The sequence below is a fragment of the Nerophis lumbriciformis genome, linkage group LG02, assembly GCF_033978685.3.
Source record: "Nerophis lumbriciformis linkage group LG02, RoL_Nlum_v2.1, whole genome shotgun sequence".
NCBI lineage: Eukaryota > Metazoa > Chordata > Actinopteri > Syngnathiformes > Syngnathidae > Nerophis > Nerophis lumbriciformis.
In genome coordinates, this window is record NC_084549.2 from 58,425,482 (window position 1) to 58,440,000 (window position 14,519).

Below are 14,519 nucleotides of genomic sequence, written 5' to 3' on the forward strand. Positions count from 1 at the left end.
GGTGCGACTTACACTCAGGAGCGACTTATGTGTGAAATTATTAACACATTACCGTAAAATATCAAATAATATTATTTAGCTCATTCACGTAAGAGACTAAACGTATAAGATTTCATCGGATTTAGCGATTAGGAGTGACTGATTGTTTGGTAAACGTATAGCATGTTCTATATGTTATAGTTATTTGAATGACTCTTACCATAATGTTACGTTAACATACCAGGCACGTTCTCAGTTGGTTATTTATGCGTCATATAACGTACACTTATTCAGCCTGTTGTTCACTATTCTTTATTTATTTTAAATTGCCTTTCAAATGTCTATTCTTGGTGTTGGGTTTTATCAAATACATTTCCCCCAAAAATGCGACTTGTACTCCAGTGCGACTTATATATGTTTTTTTCCTTCTTTATTATGCATTTTCGGCCGGTGCGACTTATACTCCGGAGCCACTTATAGTCCGAAAAATACGGTACATAGGATTATGATTACAGTATTTTATGCAATGTGCAGGGCTATAAGCACTCAAACTTTTAGTCGATTCTGAAATAAATCGTAAACTGGATAATAGAAAAGCATGCCGCTTTGCAAAGAAAAATTATAATCAGTTTGAGGACCACTGGACCAGAATGAACAAATAGAGTAGATGATCTATTGGAATGGGTTTGCTGGCCCTAACCAAAACAATCCTCATCTACAATTCAGCTGCTTCTGCACTGACCTCGGAAAGTCATGCTGTGAACACACCCAGTCATAGGTATGTGCATACATTTTCAAAAAGGTATTCATTTAAACGAAACCAGTATTATCAGACAGGTCTTGTTAAGACATTTTAGTGATATGAATATAATTTTCTTAGGATAAATATTAAGAAAGTTATGAATTTTTTAACCCGGTAAAAATACACTAATTTATGGTCAACCTCTTCAATTCAAAGTCAATGGGGCTCAAGATTTTAGGTGTGACCTTTTTGTTAAAAATGTCATAACTTTCTTAATATTTACCCTATTTTAAAAAGGTTGGTATTGTTGGAAAGCTTGTTTAAACAAAGAAACAGAAAAATAAATTTGATAGTTAAGGTCAGTTAAAGTGTATTTTAATTTGATCAAATTCATGAAATTAGTGTAGGAACTCGGAAGTGACGGAAAATCTGAGTTAAGATTATTGGTCCGACTCGACTTGAGTCACATCACAGCAACCAGGAAGAGGAAGATGGCTAGTCTAAAAAATCAGTGTGCGAATCTATCAATTTAAAAGATATTTAGCAGATTCACACATACATGTACTACTTACACTTTAACAGGAATTCCAATCAAGTTTTAACTCACTGTAGATTTTTTGCAGGGGATATTTGTCACGTGTAAATGTGCCAAATTTTGTATGAGCTTTGTGGCGCAAGTACTTGTCCAATCCGAAAATGTGGATGTTCTGGATAAACTAGAATATGTGTTCTAAAACATGAGTATAGGTGTATAGTGGTGACAAAAATAACGCAAACGCAGTTGAACTCTGAAAACAGCGGTCCGGTCGCTACTCATAATGGTGCATTCAAGCTATGAGTGTCCACTGCGGGGAACCACCCAGACCATTGCAGTGGAAGACGCTCTGAAATCCCTGCCCCCTTCCATCAAGGACACCTGGGAAGGTTTTAACTCTGTTGGGGAAGATTTTGGACACCTCCTTAGCAACAAGACGGTTTATCGCAAAGTCATTCTGCGGAATGGCAAAAGGCAGTGACGCCGAAGAGAGCGACTTCCGGGCTTATGGACACACGCACCCGTGGACTACTACTATACAAATACCGATACACATATACAGCCCACCCTCAATCCCACGCCTTCGCCGCTTCACCCCAGCGGTAATGTGGTCATGCGTAAAACGGAACAGCACCCCCAATGGCTGCAGCTTGGGGCTGCCCCCCCCCCACGTTACAAGTCTCAAGTTTTGTATGTCATAATGTGTTTATGTTTGCTAAGATTTTTTTTTGTTAGCCTTTTTTTCTCTCTCCCTTTTCTTTCCTCTTGTTTTCCCTTTCTTTCTTTGTGGCTGTCGCGCTGGTGGTGACCCAACCAGCCTCCTGTCTTGTCTACTATCTATCTATTTCTTAGATTGGTTGACTGTTAAATTTTGTTGTTCCTTTTTAGTGCAATGACAAACGTATGTTGTACGGTAAATTTTGATTGATATTTTACTGTGAAAAAATACTGTTAAATACAGTGAAACTTTTTTTTTTTTACAGTGTAGTTATCCAAAATGCTACTATCACAGGAGATAACCACACACAAATCTTATGCGCAAGTGCATATGAGGAAAAAAAGAGGAAATTTTAGAAAAAAAAAGAGAAAAACTTCTATGAGCACAAAGTGTTGCCACATAAACCCCAAAATAGATTTATTCTCATCTACCAACCTCTTTTGGATTTCTTTTTGACTCTTACATGTCCCATGTAAGTTTTTTCAGTAGACAATTACGATTATCATCATTGAAAATGTAATGTAAAATTCTATAAAATGCATGCAAATAATGGAGAAAACGTTTCCTTATTTGGCATCTCTATTCTGTAGCCACGCTCCTTAAAGTAATATACTTATTGTGTTGTGACCCCTGTTAATGCGTCACATAAATAATAAATAAATAATTCAAAAATATACCTTCTCGCCGGCTAGTAATGAATACTTTAGAACAGTGGTGTCAAACTCCTTTTCATTGAGGGCCACGTCGTAGTTTTGGCTGCCCTTAGAGGGCTGTCTAACAGTGAATAATATATGAATATAGCTGTATATGGATTCGCCTCATGACGTTATTACACCATTGCGAAGCATTTTTTAAAATCATTTTAAGAAATTTTATATTTGACTATATCATTATTTCTTAGTTTTTTATTTGTTTTTACGTACACTGAAAAATGTAGATTTTACAGTAAAAAATTGGCAGATAAAGTTGACAGCATTTTACCGTACAATTAATGTTGGTTTATACAGCATAAAAACGTTATCACTTTTTTTCTTATGGTGAAAGCAATTGTTTTTACAGTGTATAACTTTAAATGGAAAAACTGTACCAAAGGTGTTTGGTTTTTTTACAGTAAAATTCTAGCGACTGAGCTGATGTTTTTGGTTTTTTTACTGTAAAATCTATTGTCATTTTTACAGTGTACAATTCGATGGATAACTTGCTTGACATGTCGGTATGATAACACAATACTTTTTGCATTATAATATAGTTTAAAAGATATGCATTTCCATGCAGTACATGCACTTTTTCCTGTCAAAATGGAAGGGACGACTACATTTCGTACGAAAAGATAAAAGTACTTTATTGACAAATATTTATAGGCTTTAGCAGGCCATTTTTGCCTGGAGTTTGACACCTGTGCTCTACAATTACAACTGGTTCGGAACAGTGTTCAAATTGTAATCATACAAATATGATTGGCAGCAAAGTAGACAGCAATCAATGTTGTATTTTCTCAAAATTGTGCAGCCCTATTTCAAACACAATAAAGATGGTAACGACTCACTAGCCAAGTGGCAGGGGAAGGTTAAAGGGTGATAAAAGTAAAGGAGACAGCTTAAAGTACATTATATTCTTGAAAAACAATGAAAGCCCATTTGGAATGTAAACTACAGCAGTTGAATATTATTCTAGAGACAGTGTGACTTTAGACAAATATTGACTCTGTAAGCAGGAGTAAGGATCAGTCATCACAAGGGAGCACGGCACAGCGAGGCCCACTCATCTTTACACAAACACCGCGCCTGCTCGGCCAAAACGTGTGCACCCTGACTGTCCCCCTGACACTCTCATATTCCGTCCGAAAAACAAACCCAAAGACGCACTGACGTTGTTAAAAAAAAGATTTGTGAACTTTGAAATGGGCAGGATAAGTTGTTTGGTTTACTTGTTTATATTTGTCAAATCAGATGTACTTGTATATATAATAAGTCAAACATTGTCCAACAGCAAACTGCTTGTATGTGCCAGACTGAGCAAAACTAACTTGTTCCTCCGCACCTGTCCATCAAATAGGAGTGTTTAATTGATGAAACAGCTCCATTTATCCCCAACCCCTCTGCAGGCGAGCCCCTGACTGGTGCGCTTAGCCGGCGTTTGATCGCAGCGCAAGTGGCATCAAAAAGTAACCCAGCGCACCGTCCACAAATCCATCTTGGCATACGCATAAGTGCGCCGGCTGGTAATAGCTATGAGCTAAATGCGTACTCTTCAAAAGCAGGCTTTAAAATCGAACCTGATTAGTCAAGTCTAAGCTCGGCGTCCTAACAGACGTCAAAAGAATTATGCTTCAAGACGTGCAGGGGTCACAAGTTATCAGCTGATTATTATTGATTAGATTATCAAACTGCTCAATCAGTCAATTTTCACTAAGGCTGCCCATATCTCATGAAAAGAAGTGAAATCACATGATAAAAGCGTGATTAAAAAAACAAACTAGGATTTATTTTAACAATGAGAATAATTTGGAGTTTTGAATGCAGAGAAACAGAAAGTAAATGGTTAAGAATTGTAGTTATAAAGCACAATGATAAAATACAGCACTTTTAGAACATTTCTTGTTTTTAGGAAAAAGTGCTGATATTACAAGAAACGGAATTTTATATTTATTTTTATTATGATTGTGAAAGCAGAAATATAAATGAATTTAGTGTATATTTTTGCAAAAAAGTGACTTAAATCCATTTAATGAATTTTAATTAATTAATTTAGTTTAACATTTATTCTTATCCAGCAAAATTAAAAGTATTCTAAATAGGGATGTCCGATAATGGCTTTTTGCCGATATCCGATATTCCGATATTGTCCAACTCTTTAATTACCGATACCGATATCAACCGATATATGCAGTCGTGGAATTAACACATTATTATGCCTAATTTGGACAACCAGGTATGGTGAAGATAAGGTACTTTTTTTTTTAAATTATAAAATAAGATAAATAAATTAAAAACATTTTCTTGAATAAAAAAGAAAGTAAAACAATATAAAAACAGTTACATAGAAACTATTAATTAATGAAAATTTGTAAAATTAACTGCTAAAGGTTAGTACTATTAGTGGACCAGCAGCACACACAATCATGTGTGCTTACGGACTGTATCCTTTGCAGACTGTATTAAACTATATTGATATATAATGTAGGAACCAGAATATTAATAACAGAAAGAAACAACCCTTTTGTGTGAATGAGTGTGAATGAGTGTAAATGGGGGAGGAAGGTTTTTTGGGTTGGTGCACTAATTGTAAGTGTATCTTGTGTTTTTTATGTTGATTTAATTAAAAAAAAACAAAAAAAAACGATACCGATAAAAAAAACGATACCAATAATTTCCGATATTACATTTTAACGCATTTATCGGCCGATATTATCGGACATCTCTAATTCTAAAATAACTATAGTTTTGCAATAATACCTTATAAATGTTGACTTATTGTTGTAAAAATTCCATTTTATTCACACAAAATCAGTTTTATTTTTATAAAATTGTTCCTTTTCCCCCAATAATAGGACTTCATTCTCATGAAGTTACATTTGTTTCTTGAAAAGCTGCAGCTTTATTCTCACAAAATAACTTTATTCGAATGACATTGAATTCCTTTCTACAACTGCATTTTTGGGGAAAATTACCACTTTTGTTTCTATATATTTCATTCTTCAGTATTTATTTCTTTTAAAATTACACAAATGCCAAAATTCTATTACTTTACTGTTCTGTGTTGGCTGGTGTCACTTTATTTCGACCATGCATTCAATTACTACGTATGTAATACATCACATATTTCCAGCTTCATTACGGCATGTCCGAAAAGTAATAGGAAGAAGCAGCGCTTATTTAATCGTACCTCTATTCGAATCATTTGTTTGTTCTCTATTTGTAACACAACAGTGAATAAATTAGTAAATACATAAATTAAAATACAAAGAGTAATTCAATTACGGTATTATAAAATACATAACTAAACGTTGATTAAAGTTCCCATAAAAAAATAGTAATTTATGGTCCACCTATGAGATTAATAATTTGTTTTAATATGTTGTTCTTTCATATGCTCTTATCAGTACAGCCCTTATTAGCTAAATTTGACAAATTAAATGCAAAAGTATTTAACACAAGGCAAATTAATTAAAAGGACAACCCATTTTCAATTAAATTAGCTAAATACTTGTTTACATATTTAGATTTTACCTGTGATATTTAGCCCATATTTCGATTCATTGCATTACATAATTTCAAGTTTGTCAGCTAAAAGATGTCAGATGTTATTTCTAACCCAACTAATTTGCAACAGGAGCAACCACTTCCTTTTTGTCTGTGCGTCAAGCGCCCCCAACCTTTTCCCCCAAGAAAGCGTCTGGGCTGGAGTTTAACAAAATGTGATGAAGCAAAGGGGCAAGTGTGCGCTCGCTCACACACACACATGCCTCCTGTCAAAACACATCTCCCACCTGCTCCCGCTTCCCGCCGACTTGACGGCTAGAAAAGGTTCATTTTAGCCGCAGTCCGACAGCTAGCAGGGTCACGGCGGTCTGTGGATTAACGCTCTGTGACAAAACCGAGACATCGAATTAAAAACCTCACACACGTCGGTAGGGGGGAGAGGAGTGATGTTGGTGGGGGTATTGTAAAACTGAGATTGAGTCAGCGGGAGAGGACGCAGGAGATAAGTGACGGACACTCCTCCTTCTCCTTGTTCAACTGGGCTCTTCCTCCCTCCTCGCTCTTTCCTGGTGCCGGGGTCCGCCTGTGGGCCTAGCAGCAAGAGCTGTCACAGCCGGAGAACGCCTGTCAGTCACAGCGCTCTAATCCAATGGCGTGTCGGCAGGGGACATGTCACATATGTTAAGAGGAGAGAACGAGGGGGACTTGCAGGATGCGAGCGTGTGTGTTTTAAAGACTGTAGGGCAGAGCCTGGTTGCCAGAGAGTGTTGGTGTGGCACAGAGGCGGCGGGTGATGGGAGCCATGCTGACACATGAAGCCCAGGACCAACTCTGAGTAACCCACCAGTCACTGGGGGGACAGAGGGGAGGAGGGGAGGTGGGCGTGGCGGAGGAAGGGTTGAGAGGGGGGTAAATACAGAGGGACGCGGAAGGCTAACTGCGACTGACGTGGCTAGCATTCGACAGCAGCACGCACACGGCAAGCAGCGAAGGCAAACAGATGGCATGTGTTGGTATGAGGGTATGTGTCATGGAAGTCAAAACACTTATGTCCTCTTTCTGATTTAACTCAAAAATCTCTCCTTTAAAAAAAAAAAAAAAACAGATACCCTACCAAGCTGTTTCTGCAGGTCACAACGTTGGATACGTCTGCACGATTTTATAATATCCAGTAGGGAGGACAACATTTGCAATTACAAATTAATGCTGCTATTGTGGCATTAGATCTTAATCAGTTATAAACATCCATCCATCCATTTTCTACCGCTTGTCCCATTTGGGGTCGCGGGGGGTGCTGGAGCCTATCTCAGCTGCAATTTTGTGTAAACAAACACGTGCAGAAATGTTTCATTTCTCAGTCACTCATGAACGAATTTGAATGTACTACTGTATTTTTTTTAAGGTTTGAGAAGTCAACGCTTGTAAAATGGGTGTATAAAACAAAGCAATTCACATCCAAATCGATGATAATAATAACGAATAATTGAGGAACCAGTTTTTAAATAGACGTTTTTAGGCCATCTCTGCACTAACTCGCTGCGCGTATATGCTGTACGTCATCAGCCAAAAGGAGCATAACATAAAACGAAAATGTTTCATTATAATTTTTATACCAAATGATATATTGCGGGGCATCACGGTGGAACAGGGGTTAGCGAATGTTCCTCACAATACGAAGGTCTCCCTGGGCTCGGGGTCTTTCTGTGTGGAGTTTGCATGTTCTGCCTGTGAATACGTGGGTTCCCTTCAGGTACTCCAGCTTCCTCTCATCTCCAAAGACATGCACCAGGAGATAGGTTGATTGGCAACACTAAATTAGCCCTAGTGTGTGAACGCGAGTGTGAATGTTGTCTGTGTTGGCCCTGCAATGAGGTGGCGACTGGTCCAGGGTGTACGCCGCCTTCCGCCCGAGTGCAGCTGGAATAGGCTCCAGCACCCCCCGAGAGGGACAAGCGGTAGAAAATGGATGGATGGATAATATATTGCTAGAATAAGTTTGAATTGGGAATCATATTGAATTGAGAATCGATTCCAATGAATGGAATGGTGAGTAGTTGTAAGATTCCTATCCTAATTGTAAAAACACTAATACAGTAGATCCACACTTGTTCGAGATTTGTCTCACACACTCACACATACATACATACATACATATATATACACACACACATATTATATATACTGTATATGTATGTATATATATATATATATATATATATATATATATATATATATATATAAAGATATATATATATATATATATAAACACACACATATACATATATATATGTATATTAGGGCTGCAACTAACAACTAATTTGATAATCGATTAATCTGTCGATTATTACTTTGATTAATCGATTAATAATCGGATAAAAGTGACAAACTACATTTATATCCTTTCCAGTATTTTATTGAGAAAAAACAGCATACTGGCACCATACTTATTTTGATTATTGTCTCTCAGCTGTTTATAAATGTTGCAGTTTATAAATAAAGTTTTATAAAAATTTAAAAAAAAAATAGCCTCTGCGCATGCGCATAGCATAGATCCAACAAATCGATGACTAAACTAATCGCCAACTATTTTTATAATCGATTAGTTGTTGCAGCCCTAATGTATATATATATGTATGTGTATATATGTTTGTATATAAGTGTATATAAAAACATGTACAAACACACACATATATATATATATATATATACTGTATATATATATACACATATATACACATATATATATGTATATGTATATGTGTGTGTGTATATATATAAAAATATATATATATATATATATATATATATATATATATATATATATATATATATATATATATATGTATGTGTGGGAAAAAAATCACAAGACTATTTCATCTCTACAGGCCTGTTTCATGAGGGGGGGTACCCTCAATCGTCAGGAGATTTTAATGGGAGCATTCGCATACCATGGTTTATATAGGGCACAGAGTGGGTGGGTACAGGCTGGCCTAGGGGCGTGGTGATTGGCTCATGTGTTGCCTAGGAGGTGTTTCCGTCTATGGCGGCATGTTGTTACAATTTTTATATATATATATGTGTGTGTGTGTGTGTGTGTGTGTGTGTGTGTGTGTGTGTGTGTGTGTGTGTGTGTGTGTGTGTATATATGTATATACAGGTAAAAGCCAGTAAATTAGAATATTTTGAAAAACTTGATTTATTTCAGTAATTGCATTCAAAAGGTGTAACTTGTACATTATATTTATTCATTGCACACAGACTGATGCATTCAAATGTTTATTTCATTTAATTTTGATGATTTGAAGTGGCAACAAATGAAAATCCAAAATTCCGTGTGTCACAAAATTAGAATATTACTTAAGGCTAATACAAAAAAGGGATTTTTAGAAATGTTGGCCAACTGAAAAGTATGAAAATGAAAAATATGAGCATGTACAATACTCAATACTTGGTTGGAGCTCCTTTTGCCTCAATTACTGCGTTAATGCGGCGTGGCATGGAGTCGATGAGTTTCTGGCACTGCTCAGGTGTTATGAGAGCCCAGGTTGCTCTGATAGTGGCCTTCAACTCTTCTGCGTTTTTGGGTCTGGCATTCTGCATCTTCCTTTTCACAATACCCCACAGATTTTCTATGGGGCTAAGGTCAGGGGAGTTGACGGGCCAATTTAGAACAGAAATACCATGGTCCGTAAACCAGGCACGGGTAGATTTTGCGCTGTGTGCAGGCGCCAAGTCCTGTTGGAACTTGAAATCTCCATCTCCATAGAGCAGGTCAGCAGCAGGAAGCATGAAGTGCTCTAAAACTTGCTGGTAGACGGCTGCGTTGACCCTGGATCTCAGGAAACAGAGTGGACCGACACCAACAGATGACATGGCACCCCAAACCATCACCCAACCATGCAAATTTTGCATTTCCTTTGGAAATCGAGGTCCCAGAGTCTGGAGGAAGACAGGAGAGGCACAGGATCCACGTTGCCTGAAGTCTAGTGTAAAGTTTCCACCATCAGTGATGGTTTGGGGTGCCATGTCATCTGCTGGTGTCGGTCCACTCTGTTTCCTGAGATCCAGGGTCAACGCAGCCGTCTACCAGCAAGTTTTAGAGCACTTCATGCTTCCTGCTGCTGACCTACTCTATGGAGATGGAGATTTCAAGTTCCAACAGGACTTGGCGCCTGCACACAGCGCAAAATCTACCCGTGCCTGGTTTACGGACCATGGTATTTCTGTTCTAAATTGGCCCGCCAACTCCCCTGACCTTAGCCCCATAGAAAATCTGTGGGGTATTGTGAAAAGGAAGATGCAGAATGCCAGACCCAAAAACGCAGAAGAGTTGAAGGCCACTATCAGAGCAACCTGGGCTCTCATAACACCTGAGCAGTGCCAGAAACTCATCGACTCCATGCCACGCCGCATTAACGCAGTAATTGAGGCAAAAGGAGCTCCAACCAAGTATTGAGTATTGTGCATGCTCATATTTTTCATTTTCATACTTTTCAGTTGGCCAACATTTCTAAAAATCCCTTTTTTGTATTAGCCTTAAGTAATATTCTAATTTTGTGACACACGGAATTTTGGATTTCCATTTGTTGCCACTTCAAATCATCAAAATTAAATGAAATAAACATTTGAATGCATCAGTCTGTGTGCAATGAATAAATATAATGTACAAGTTACACCTTTTGAATGCAATTACTGAAATAAATCAAGTTTTTCAAAATATTCTAATTTACTGGCTTTTACCTGTATATACAGTCAAGAAAATAAGTATTTGAACACCCTGCTATTTTGCAAGTTCTCCCACTTAGAAATCATTGAGGGTTCTGACATTTTCATGGTAGGTGCATGTCCACTGTATGAGAGATAACCTAAAAAGAAAAATCCAGAAATCTCAATCTATGATTTTTTAACAATTTATTTGTGTGATACAGCTGAAAATAAGTATTTGAACACCAACATTAATATTTGGTAGAGTAGCCTTTGTTTGCAATTACAGAGTTCAAACGTTTCCTGTAGTTCTTCACCAGGTTTGCACAGACTGCAGGAGGGATTTTGGGCCACTCCTCCACACAGATCTTCTCTAGATCAGTCAGGTTTCTGGGCTGTCGCTGAGTAACACAGACTTTCAGCTCCCTCCAAAGATTTTCAATTGGATTTAGGTCTGGAGACTGGCTAGGCCACTCCAGAACCTTGATATGGTTCTTACGAAGCCACTTCTTGGTTTTCCTGGCTGTGTGCTTTGGGTCATTGTCATGTTGGAAGATCCGGCCATGACTCATCGTCAATGATCTGACTGAGGGAAGGAGGTTTTTGGCCAAAATCTCACAATACATGGCTGCAGTCATCCTCTCCTTAATACAGTACAGTCGTCCTGTCCCATGAGCAGAAAAACACCCCCAAAGCATGATGCTACCACCCCCATGCTTCACAGTAGGGATGGTGTTCTTGGGATGCTAAGCATCATTCTTCTTCCTCCAAACACGCACAGTGGAATTATGACCAAAAAGGTAAATTTTGGTCTCATCTGTCCACAAAACTTTCTCCCATGACTCCTCTGGATCATACAAATGGTCATTGGCAAACTTAAGACGGGCCTTAACATGTGCTGGTTTAAGCAGGGGAACCTTCCGTGCTATGCATGATTTCAAACCATGACGTCTTAGTGTATTATCAACAGTGACCATGGAAACAGTGGTCCCAGCTCTTTTCAGGTCATTGACCAAGTCCTACCGTGTAGTCCTGGGCTGATTCCTCACCTTTATTAGCATCATTGAGACCCCACAAGGCGATATCTTGCATGGGGCTCCACTCCCATTGAGATTGAGCGTCATGTTTAGCTTCTTCCATTTTCTAATGATTGCTCCAACAGTGGACCTTTTTTCACCAAGCTGCTTGGCAATTTCTCCGTAGCCCTTTCCATCCTTTCGGAGTTGTACAATTTTGTCTCTGGTGTCTTTGGACAGCTCTTTGCTCTTAGCCATGCTGAATGTTTGGGTCTTACTGATTGTATGGGGTGGACAGGTGTCTTTATGCAGCTATCGACCTCACACAGGTACATCTGATTCAGGATAATACAGTGGAGTGGAGGAGGACTTTTAAAGGCGGACTAACAGGTCTTTGAGGGTCAGAATTCTAGCTGATAGACAGGTGTTCAAATACTTATTTTCAGCTGTATCACACGAATAAATTGTTAAAAAATCATAGATTGTGATTTCTGGATTTTTCTTTTTAGGTTATTTCTCATACAGTGCACCTACCGTGAAAATTTCAGACCCCTCCATGATTTCTAAGTGGGAGAACTTGCAAAATAGCAGGGTGTTCAAATACTTATTTTCTTGACTGTATATATATATATATATATATATATATATATATATATGTATATATACATATACACACACACATACTGTATACCGGTACATACACTTATATACAAACATATATACTAGGGATGATGTCCGTTAAGAAATTATCGAGTTCGAGCCCATTATCGAATCCTCTTATCGAACCAATTCCTTATCGAATCCAGATAGGTTGTTGTGTGTGCACTGAGTTCCAAAAGCCATAGATGTTACAGTATATGACTGGGCCGGCACGCTGTTTATATGGAGGAAAAGCGGATGTGACTGAGGACAGCATGCGGCCGTTATAGGGTGAAGGTTTCAGGTGAGAGAGGACGCTAAAGACACACCCCCAGTGAGCATATAGTGCTGCTATGTGCGTTGTAAATAAAAAAATTGCCGACAAACACATCACCAACATGGACGAGGTGCCGTTCACTTTCGACATCCCGGTGAAGCACACTGGAGAAGAAGGGGACCAGCAGGGTAGCGAATCGATACGCACAATGGGGCAAGAGAAGTCGGCTTTTACTGTTGTGCTAGCTTGTTATGCTAATGGTCAACGAGACTGACTTTGAAAATGACGAGAAGGAATCTGGCGTGTTTGATGGAGAACCTGCCCAGCTGTTCATTTCGGACACAGAAGATGAGGACTTTGATAGATTTGTGGATGAGGATTGATCAAAAAATAATGTGAGTACATTGATAAATACGTCAAAGTACAACCAAACTCAGCTTTGCTCCTGCTGCCTTTTTAAAACAGTGTCCATGCATGCTAGCGTATGTTTTAAGATAGCGTATGTTTAACCATGCCTGCGCCCAAAAATACGCTGCGCCTAATTTATGCGTTAAATACAGAAATAGCACCCGTAACTGACACGCCGTCTTTCAATACGGTGCGCCCTATGGTCGCGAAAATACGGTATAGTGGCTTCGATAACGGGAACCGGTTCTCAAAAAGGGATTCGAATCCATGGAATCGGTTCTTTTCTTATCGAACAATCGGGAGAACCGATTTTGAACATCATCCCTAATATATACACATAAATATGCACACACATATATACGTATACAGATATATAAACATATTTACACACACACACACACACACACACACACACACACACACACACACACACACACACACACACACACACACACACACACACACACACACACACACACACACACACACACACACACACACACACACACACACACACACACACACACACACACACACACACACACACACACACACACACACACACACACACACACACGATCCTGTGCAGCTTCCTGGCTCATCAAATAATTTGGACATTAATTTAATATTTTTTTGTGTTTTTCCAACTGTTCAAGTATTCAACTAGAAATTATGCCTCGTTTTCAGTGACAGATTAACAAAGTAGCCCAAACTGTAATTTCTGAGAGGGGATAAAATAAAGTACAATTAAATGTTGTCTATTATATAAATAAAACCCCAAATAGCTCATCTCTCCTTTCATTTTGTCACAATAGCTGAAATAGTGATGACACATTTTTAGGGCTTATTCAAGATTGCGTCCATTATTTGTAGTTTCTTTGAAGAAAACCGCAGCAAATTAAAAAAATATTTTGCTTACGACTGCGCAGCTGTGCTTTGGCAGAATTTTGGGAAGATGCTACTGCTTATTACATACTGTATATTAAAGGGGTTATAACCTGATTCTTTATTTTTGTTTTACATTTAAAACACTTCCTTGTGGTCTACATAACATGTAATGGTGGTGTTTTGGTCAAAATGTTGCATAGATTATGTTTTACAGACCATCTTCAAGCTGCTTTCTGATTGACAACAAGAAGAAGAGAAAAATAAAAAACTTATTGACTACAACGGAATAAAAATAGCGGACTTGCGCAAAGCTCTTTGGGTAAATCTCTACCATATGTGGAAATATCCGCTGACGTAACTAAGGCAAAATAGGACACTAAAGTCTCAAATTCCAAATAGCTTGTTTTGGAG

General features: G+C 38.2%; 1 protein-coding gene across 1 annotated transcript in view; it reads right to left on the reverse strand.

Moving 5' to 3' along the window:
- srbd1 (S1 RNA binding domain 1) overlaps positions 1–14,519 on the reverse strand; it is an 88,897-nt gene that overhangs the window by 64,061 nt on the left and 10,317 nt on the right. The window lies entirely within an intron of this gene.